Consider the following 9,617-nt stretch of genomic DNA (forward strand, 5'->3'; position numbering starts at 1 on the left):
TACCCCCCAGAATCCACACCCTGCACCCCAATACTGGGCCTCAGCCCTGAGCCCCTCCCTCACTCAAACTACCCCCCAGAATCCACACCCTGCACCCCAATACTGGGCCTCAGCCCTGAGCCCCTCCCTCACTCAAACTACCCCCCAGAATCCACACCCTGCACTCCAATACTGTGCCCCAGGCATGAGCCCCCTCTCGCAACAAAACTACCACACCCTGCACCCCAATACTCTGCCCCAGCCCTAAGCCGCCTCCCGCACCCAAACTACCACACCCTGCACCCCAATACTCTGCCCCAGCCCTGAGCCGTCTCCCGCACCCAAACTACCACACCCTGCACCCCAATACTCTGCCCCAGCCCTGAGCCGCCTCCCGCACCCAAACTACCACACCCTGCACCCCAATACTCTGCCCCAGCCCTGAGCCGCCTCCCGCACCCAAACTACCACACCCTGCACCCCAATACTCTGCCCCAGCCCTGAGCCGCCTCCCGCACCCAAACTACCACACCCTGCACCCCAATACTCTGCCCCAGCCCTGAGCCCCCCCTCACCCAAACTACCACACCCTGCACCCCAATACTCTGCCCCAGCCCTGAGCCGCCTCCCGCACCCAAACTACCACACCCTGCACCCCAATACTCTGCCCCAGCCCTGAGCCACCTCCCGCACCCAAACTACCATACCCTGCACCCCAATACTCTGCCCCAGCCCTGAGCCACCTCCCGCACCCAAACTACCACACCCTGCACCCCAATACTCTGCCCCAGCCCTGAGCCGCCTCCCGCACCCAAACTACCACACCCTGCACCCCAATACTCTGCCCCAGCCCTGAGCCCCCCCTCACCCAAACTACCACACCCTGCACCCCAATACTCTGCCCCAGCCCTGAGCCACCTCCCGCACCCAAACTACCACACCCTGCACTCCAATACTTGGCTCCAACCCTGAGCCCCCCCCTCACCCAAACTACCCCCCAGAATCCACACCCTGCACCCCAATACTGGGCCTCAGCCCTGAGCCCCTCCCTCACTCAAACTACCCCCCAGAATCCACACCCTGCACCCCAATACTGTGCCCCAGCCATGAGCCCCCTCTCGCACCCAAACTACCACACCCTGCACCCCAATACACAGCCCCAGCCCTGTGCCTCCTTCCTCACCCAAACTACCCCCCCATCCACACTTTGCACCCCAATACACAGCCCCAGCCCTGAGCCCCCTCCTGCACTCAAACTCCCCCCCGAATCCATGCCCTGCACCCCAAGCCCTGCCCCACCCCCCACTGGCAGGCCCAGTGCACTGGCGGGGGGGTGCCGAGCTGAGCCCCAGTTAGCTAAGACCTTCCCCCCCGGCACTGAATGGAAGAGCCAGGACGGGGGTGTGCGCAGGAGCAAGGCGATTCAGACAATCAGCGTCACCCCAAGGTCCCAGGCTATGGGGTGGGCCCCCCAGGGGGACGTCAGGGCAGAGGTGACCCCCAGCCCTGCCCCCAGCCTGAGCGCAGCGCCACATCTGGCCGGGTGCCCACCTGCCAGACCCCCCCCCCCCCGGCCTGCCCGCCTGCCCCTGTGCTCCTGCCCCCCAGCCTCAGCCCCGGGCCCACTCCTAGCCCCACCTGTGGCCTCAGTCTCGGCCCCCTTACCCTTGTCTGCGCTCTCCCCTCCCCCCCCCGCCCCCCGCAGGAACCAAGACCCTGCTCCCAGCCCCAGGAGGGTGGGGGGAGCAGACAGCAGTAAGGGGGGGCACAGCCCTTAAAGTTTGGGGACCACTGGAGTAACCTGTCCAGCACAGACAGGCCGGCGCACAGAGGGGATGGGTTAGATGAGCCTAAAATGGAGTGACCGTCTCCCCCTCAGAGCTGTGCCTCTGGACAGGGCCCCCAGGAGGGGCCGAAACACGGGCGGTGGGTGAAGGTAGCACTGGGGGGAGCCAAGCCCCCAGCCCCGCCCCAGCCCTTCAACCTTGGCTCCGCCCCCATGGGAGCCAAACCCCGCCCCCAGCACTCACGGGAGGTAGGGTAGCACGTGGCCCCAGCCTCCCTGCCCCGGAGCACAGGCGCTGGGGGCAGCAACACCCCGCCCCCCAGCACCGGTACAGCAGGTGTTCTGGGGGCAGAGTCTGGGCGGGGCCATGCTGGCGGTGCGGGATGGCAACGCCTTCCCCTGCCTATTACACCCGCCGCCGCTGGGGAGGATCCTGTCTCCGTCGTTGGACCAATAATAATACAATGAACGAGTAGCCCCCCTCCGAGTCACAAGATGCCCCATTTTCGCAACAAGCCCTCCCCCACGGCAGAAGCCAGGCAATCGAAGAGACACTGACGATAACACCATTCTCCCGCGCCCAAGTCCTGCAAACTCACGATGCCCAAACCCAGCCAGAAGCCCCTCGCTAGCCTGCTCCTTATGCCATGTTCACACAGCAGTGAGCAGCTCCTAAAATCAGCGTTCTGCAGCACACCGGTGTGCCGGGAGGCAGTTGGAGGTGTGCCGCCGAGAACAACTGAGTTCAAAATGGCTGCCCTTAAAGGGGCACTCCTTTTTTTTTTTTTTTTTGGGCTCAATAAAAAAATCCTTGGTGTTCCTCATAAAAAAAAGTATTGTTTGGTGGTGTTCCTCGGTAAAAAGTTTAAGAAACACTGTACTAAATAGATATAAGTGATCTGACGCCCCAAGGTGCTCGGTGTCCCGAGAGGAAATCGAGAGGCGCGCCGAGTTTCCCACGCCTCGGAAAAATCTGGCTGCGTACACGTAGGTGCCCCTCTGTAGACTGAGGTGTCTGAGTTTAGGCAACCATGTTTGAAAACGGCCTGGGGCAATCGCTTTGCAGCCTGGTTTGGCAAACGTTGGCTCTCTGAGTTCCCGTGGGCCCAGGCACCGGCCAGCCGCTCGCCTAGACGACAGACGTGTTCGACGAGAGCATCCCCTACTATAAATCAGTAGAGGTCCCCTGAAGTCCACTTACACCGGGCCTATTTTTCTCCTGCATGCCCACAGATCTCCCAACGCCTCTCTGAGCAAGGGTGGGGGTGCTGAATAAAGGGGCGTGAGGAGCTCAGGTAGATCCCCGAGGTCTGAGCCGGGTTCAGGAGAGCCAGGAGGGAGACTTGAGTCTTGGGCTTGCTCTGCATCCTACACCAGGGCAACCTTCGTCTGTTGCAGTCGCCACATCCGCTGCGAAGCCTCCAATGTCTTTGCCTGACACGTCTAGACTAGGGCAGGTTTTAAGAGCCCACAAATGCCCAGTCTGCTTGCTGGTTAACACTGCTCGGACACAGCATCAGGAAGTGAATTCTAAGGTGTGGGTGATTCTTACAGAAACAAAGCACGCTAGAAGGGGAAGGGACCGCAAGGGACCATCAAGTCTGGGCCCCTGCCCTCACGGCAGGACCAAGGACCATTTGATCATGGGTTCCCAAACTGGAGGGGCGTGAAGAAATTCCGGGGGGGGGGGGAGGGGACGAGGTGACCCATCCCCCCTCCCCCGCAAGCTTTGCTGCTATTTTTGTTTCTCATCCCTGGTCAGTTCCTTTTTTTTCCCCTTCAACAAGATTTGCTGCTATGGGGTTTTTTTTGGGGGGGGGGGTTCTCAAAAATCAACAAGGGGGCATGATGCCGAACAGTTTGGGAATGACTGATCTAGATCATCCCTGACTGGTGTCTGTCTAACCTACTGTTAAATATCTCCAGCGATGGATTCCACAACCTCCCTAGGCAATTTATTCCAGTGTTCGACCACCCTGGCAGTTAGGAACTTTTTCCTACTGTCCAATCTAAACCTCCCTCACTGCAGTTTAAGCCCATTGCTTCTTGTCCTGTCCTCAGAAGCCAGGAAGAACAATTTTTCTCCCTCTTCCTTTTAACTCCCCTTTAGATACTTGAAAACCGCTATCATGTCCCCTCTCAATCTTCTCTTTCCCAAACGAAACCATACCAATTCTTTTAGTCTTCCCTCGTAGCTCATGTTCTCTGGACCACTGTTTCTCACCCAGTGGTACGAGTACCCTTATGGATACTTGAGAGAAGTCTGGGGAGGGGGGGGGGTGTACGTTAACACAACTGAAATTTGGAGAAAACTGAATTTTGGTTTTAAGTTTTACAGTGTTTTATTATTTTTGTACTTTTTACACCCCAAAATGTCATCGCCCGCCTGGCTACAATTAAGTTGTTTAAACAAAAGTGTTGCAATGGTAGAAAAAAAAGGTGTGTGTCTGAAAACTAGGTTCTGGGGGTACTTTTTTTTTGAAAATGGGGTACTTATAATTATCTTTTAAACGGGGTAGTTTATAAAAAATGATTCAGAAATACTGTCCTACACCGGTGGTCCCCAACCTTTTGGGGCTGCCGTGCGCCCCGGGGCGGGGCCGGTCATGCGCCACATGCCCAGGGCCGCCCATGTGCCACGCGCCCTGCACTGGCACCGCGCATGTGCCCTGCACCCGGCGGGCACCATGGCACCTGCGGGCACCGCAGGAAAACTAAACCTTTCCTTAGTTTTGTTGCTCTTCTCTGGACCCTCTCCGATTTCTCCACATCTGTCTTGAAATGTGCTGCCCAGAACTGGACACAACACCCCAACTGAGGCTTAATCCGCACAGAGCAGAGCGGAAGAACGACTTCTCGTTGTGCTTAAACTAACAGTCGTTTTCCATTGTGCCTGGATTTTCAAACCAACTGAAGCAGCACGTGTAAAATCCTTGCTTGCCTTTGCCACGTCCTCTCCCGCCGGAGCGCTCACTGCCCTCACCAGCGAGCAAGGAGATTCGAGGGTCGCGTCTGCTTCCTGTGCAAGCCACCAAGACGGGAAAAACAACAAGGCTGTGCTACCAGGAGTTAATTCCTCCGCCCTGCCAGGTTTTTACAGGCACACAATCCAAGCAACACCTTGTTTTCATTGGACCGGCCTGGCCTCATTAGCACAATACGGCTGTGATTAAACGTCTCCAGCGCTGGCCAAAGCTAACACACCCTGAGCGCAACACAACCTGGAGGGCTCTCCAGAGGTGCGAACTGGAAAAGAGGAACCGCATCTGGTCTGGCAGCGTTTGGCTTGGAGGAGTTTTCTTCAGAGGCCTCCTTGTCAAGATGGCTCTGCCAGGCAGCGGGAGGTGGAGGCGGAAGTGGGGAGGGTGGAGGAGTGGAAAGTCCGGCTGTCTTTGCAGATTCATCGCTTCCTTCCCTGAACGGAAAGGGGCAGAGCCGAGCAACAGCTGGTTCTGGGGGAGCTGATTTTATTTGCGCTGGGTGTGCGCGCTGACCGCACGCTCCCAATCCCACAGGCAAAGGCAGCTCCATGCTCTAACCCTGCATGAACATAAAGCGACGGGTGAAACCGAAGCAGACCCCGACTTGGAAAGCACGTCACATTGGACACTCGGGTTGCAGCTTTTGCCCCAGAGAGCTTTACACATCTGGAGTCACGTCATCCCCGGCTGAAACTGCAGGTGGTAGCATTGTAGGCTGCCGCCACATACAGAAAGGCTGGGCAAAATATGGCCCGCGGGCGAGGATTTGGCCTGCCAAGCCCCTGGATCCGGCCCTTGGACCAATGGGGAGCCTCAGGCAGACTCCGTCTCCCCCCCTCGCCACACACAGGCTGCTCAGAAAAGCGGCTGCAAGGCTGTTTGTCTTTGAACAGCTGCGAGCCCGGGGGAAGGGGGGAGGAGGCTTCGCATGCTGTCCCTGCCCCCACCACAATCCCATTGGCCGGTTTCTGGCCAACGCAGTGGGGGCGGGGCAGGCAGGGAGCCTAAGAAACCTGCCTCTGGCACACAGCCCCTCCCTCCCCCAACTCTTCCCCCCCCCATACATGGGTTGTTCAGATCAAGATGGAGCACTGCATGCTGGGATTGGTTGCCTCACTAGGCCACACCCCCAAATCCATGAGGAGCTGCTCCAATTGTAGCCATGGAGCTAAAACATAGCTTGACCCAAAGGAATGCGCCTCCGTCCGTTTTGCCAGCCACCTTTTCACGACCTTTACTTTACCATTGCTAGGTGCACCAGGCAGAATACCGTGCCCAAAGCTAATTCCAAGGCAAAAATTAAGTCTCATACTTTTAGGCTACGTCTACACTGGCACCCTTTTCCAGAAATGCTTAAAACGGAAAATTTTCGGAAAAAGCGCGTCTACATTGGCAGGATGCTTTTCCGCAAAAAAGCCCCGTTCGCCATTTTCGCGATCAGGGCTTTTTTGAGGAAGAGAAATCTGGGCTGTCAACACTGGCCCTTTTCCGGATCAGTTTTCCGGAAAAGGACTTTTGCCCAAACGGGAGCAGCAGTTTTTCCGGAAAAGCACAGATGATTTTACATTAGATCGTCAGTGCTTTTCCGGAAATTCAAGGGGCCAGTGTAGACAGCTGGCAAGTTATTCCGGAAAAGTGGCTGATTTTCCGGAATAAGTGGCCAGTGTAGACACAGCCTTAGGGTTGCCAGGTGTCCAGTTCTGAACCGGACATTCTGGTATTTGAGCTTTTGTCCAGGAAACAAATTGAGAAAATACTAGACATAGAAATGTCCAGTATTTTCTAATTAAGTAAGTTTTATTATTATCATGTTATGACATATGTGCCAGGGTCTCCCTTATGTCTCAGAAGAGACAGGTTTCAGAGACTCTCATATCATAGATCTCCGAGTAGCAGTCCCTCCCTTTGCGTGTTACGGAAAACAGTCCTTTTCCCGGGGCTTCCAGTTGTCCTGGCACAACAAAGCCCAGACCTTGCTTTCCATTAAAAGAGGAAGCTGCCCACCCAATTTGGTGTTCTTAGCTCTTACCATATCGGAGGAGTTCTTGAACAAACAGACTGGCAGACAGACACCCATAAGGTTGCCAGGTGTCCGGTTTTGAACTGGCCAGTCCGGTATTTGAGCTTTCTGTCCGGGAAACAAATTTTCTTTACCGTAAGTTTCATTATTATCATCAGCTCAACAAATACACTCGCCTGCTCACCCATGGCGAGTAGATTTTACCAGCTGGCGAGTGCAGGGGCGGTGGGCCGTTGTGATGGGCTGGCCGAAGCCCGCACTACAGGCGGCACGGCCCCATCCGATACGCCGGCCGGCGGAGGAGCATAGCGCTGCCGGGAAGGGGGAAGTGCAGCAATTCTCAGCACTGGGCTGCCTGCGCGCAGCTCTGGCGCCAGGAGGCGGGGCGTGAGCCAGAGGGCGGGACGCTGGCAGACGCCAGGACGCTGGCGTGACGTGGCGTCCTGACGTCACGGCCGGCGACTGCCGGATTCAAAAAGGCTCCGGCAACCCCGCAAACTGGAAGGCAGAAGCCAGGTAGGGGAGGGGAAGGGGCTTGTGCTGTGCTGTAGGGAGGGGAGGGGAAAAATATGGGGAAGGAGCTTGTACTGAGGGGAGGGGAGGGGGCCAGGAGGAGAAGAAGAAGAAGAAAGGGGAAGGCACCAAGGGACAGGGGTGCAGGAGAGACAAATGCCAGGGGGCCAAGTGCAGACAATGGGGAAAAGGGCAGGAGGGGAGGTGTCAGTGGGAGGGGGACAGGGTGATGCTGGGAGGGGAGAGGGTAAGGGCATTGGGGGCTAGAGGGGGGAGGGGGAGGTGCTGGGAAGAAGGGATGGGCATGAGGAAGGCAGGGATGGAGCAAGTCATGTGTGAGGGCACAGAGGGGCAGGAGGGGAATGGGGGCAGAGACTGGTGAGGGGGAGGGTATCAGGGAAAAAGAGGGCAAAGGGGGCAGAGGCAGTGAGGGAAGGAGGAGGCACCAGGAGGGTGCAGATGCCAGGCGATTGGGAGGGGGGGGGAGCAGAAGGGCAGACTCCTGCAGGGGAGGGACCAGCACCAGAGGAGAGAGGCAGGGCAGGTGTGTAGAGGGAGGTGTTAGGAGAGGGGATGAGGAGGGGTAGCTCACATGATCAGAGTGGGGCTACTGGAGGAGTGGGCAGGGGGGAGAGAAGGGCTGGTGGAGGGGGGCAGGTCGCAGGAGGGCTGAGGGCAGTAAGAAGGGCAGGAGTCAGGACAGCAAAGGAGGGTGAGGGGTTGGGGGGCAGCAGGCCCCAGGGGAGCTGATGGAGCAAGGGGAGGAGACGTGGCAGCAGAGGGAAAAGGTAAAGGTTTATATGATATTTATTAATAACTTGGGTGATATTTATTAATAACTTATTTGTAATTACTGTTCTTATTCTTATTACGAATTTATGCCATTAAAAAACACTTTTTTGGGGGAGTGGGGAGTCCCTTTTTTGTCTGGCGAGTAGGGTTTTCCATAATTTATCGAGTCCTAATTATTACGTTATGACGTGACTTGCGTGCGAGTATTCTCGCTCACTCTCTAGGTCTGTGCTATGCGCTACTCTGCCGATTTGCCACTTGGATACGTGTATCAGTACATAATTGCGTACTGCCCGGCTGGTAGACATGCTCACACTACGTAAGGGTGTCTACCAGCTAGGCACTACGCAACTACGCAGTCGTGCTGAATATTTTCCTTTTATAAATGTACGATTTGTGACACTGCTGTCCTTCATCTAGCTTTCATCTTTCCTGTATCTTGCAGCGCTCTTTTAAGGTAAGGAATATTTTTCCAGCAAAGAACCTTCTGCACCAAATTTATTAAAACAGGCTCAATCGTCAGTTTCAATTCCTGTGTCAAATGCTGGTGCGGAAAGAATTTTTAGTGTCATGGGTAATCTACGGACTGACGAATGCAACAGATTGAGTGTTGAGTCAGCAAGAAGTCAACTTTGTGGTTTTTTAAATATACCTTTCACTTGTTTGGAAGCCAAAGATGAGTTTTTCAAAAATAAACAAATTGATAAAAACTGCACAATCTAACATAAAATATAATGTCGATTATATTATGTTGATTATAAAATGTAATGTAGATTGTCGTCAATAAACTTCGCATATCATGTATATTTTTTTTTTTGGACGACAAATTTTTATCAAGTGTGTCTGGTATTTTTGTTGAAACCATCTGGCAACTCTATATACTTTTATTTGAAGGTTTAAAATTAGTATTGTAAAATAAGTAAAAGAGTGTGGTAATTGTTTTTTTTTAAATTGGAACTTAATGTCCTTGTTCGAAGCTGCTTAGTGCTCAGTGACAAATGCTGCTTCTCCGTCACAAAGAAATCAACTTTGTGTGGTGAAAGAGGGTCAGATATGTACTAAAATTATGCGTAAAGGCCACCAAACCAAATGTTCTAGAAAGAAGCCGAAGGCAGACGTAACGGCGCCAAAACTTGCTGCACGTCCCTGTCGAGAAGTAAGCAGCAGGCAAATGAACGGCTCTGAAAAAAGGCAAGCATTTATTAACTGAAACAAAATAGCTGGAATCAAACCCAGCTTAGCATGGCAGAACGAAAAAAAGAGAGCAAAAAAATCCCAACCACAAATAACAAACATGCGTCAAAAACCAGCACAACGATGCGTCAAAAACCAGCATAACGATGCAAAACTTACTAATCCCAATGGAAAAAAAAACACCCTACTATAAAAAAGGACTTGTTTTGCCATAAAACTTTGGGAGCGTCCTGCCAAAACTGGACGGATAGACCCTCAGCTCTTCTGCCCGTGATAAATCCAGTTGGCCACAGACCGGTAAGTATAACATCAATTGGCGGGACAGTGTGTGCGTGTGTGTGTGTCTGTCTAC

Source organism: Pelodiscus sinensis, chromosome 1 (assembly GCF_052426305.1).
Source record: "Pelodiscus sinensis isolate ZL-2025 chromosome 1, ASM5242630v1, whole genome shotgun sequence".
Lineage (NCBI taxonomy): Eukaryota > Metazoa > Chordata > Testudines > Trionychidae > Pelodiscus > Pelodiscus sinensis.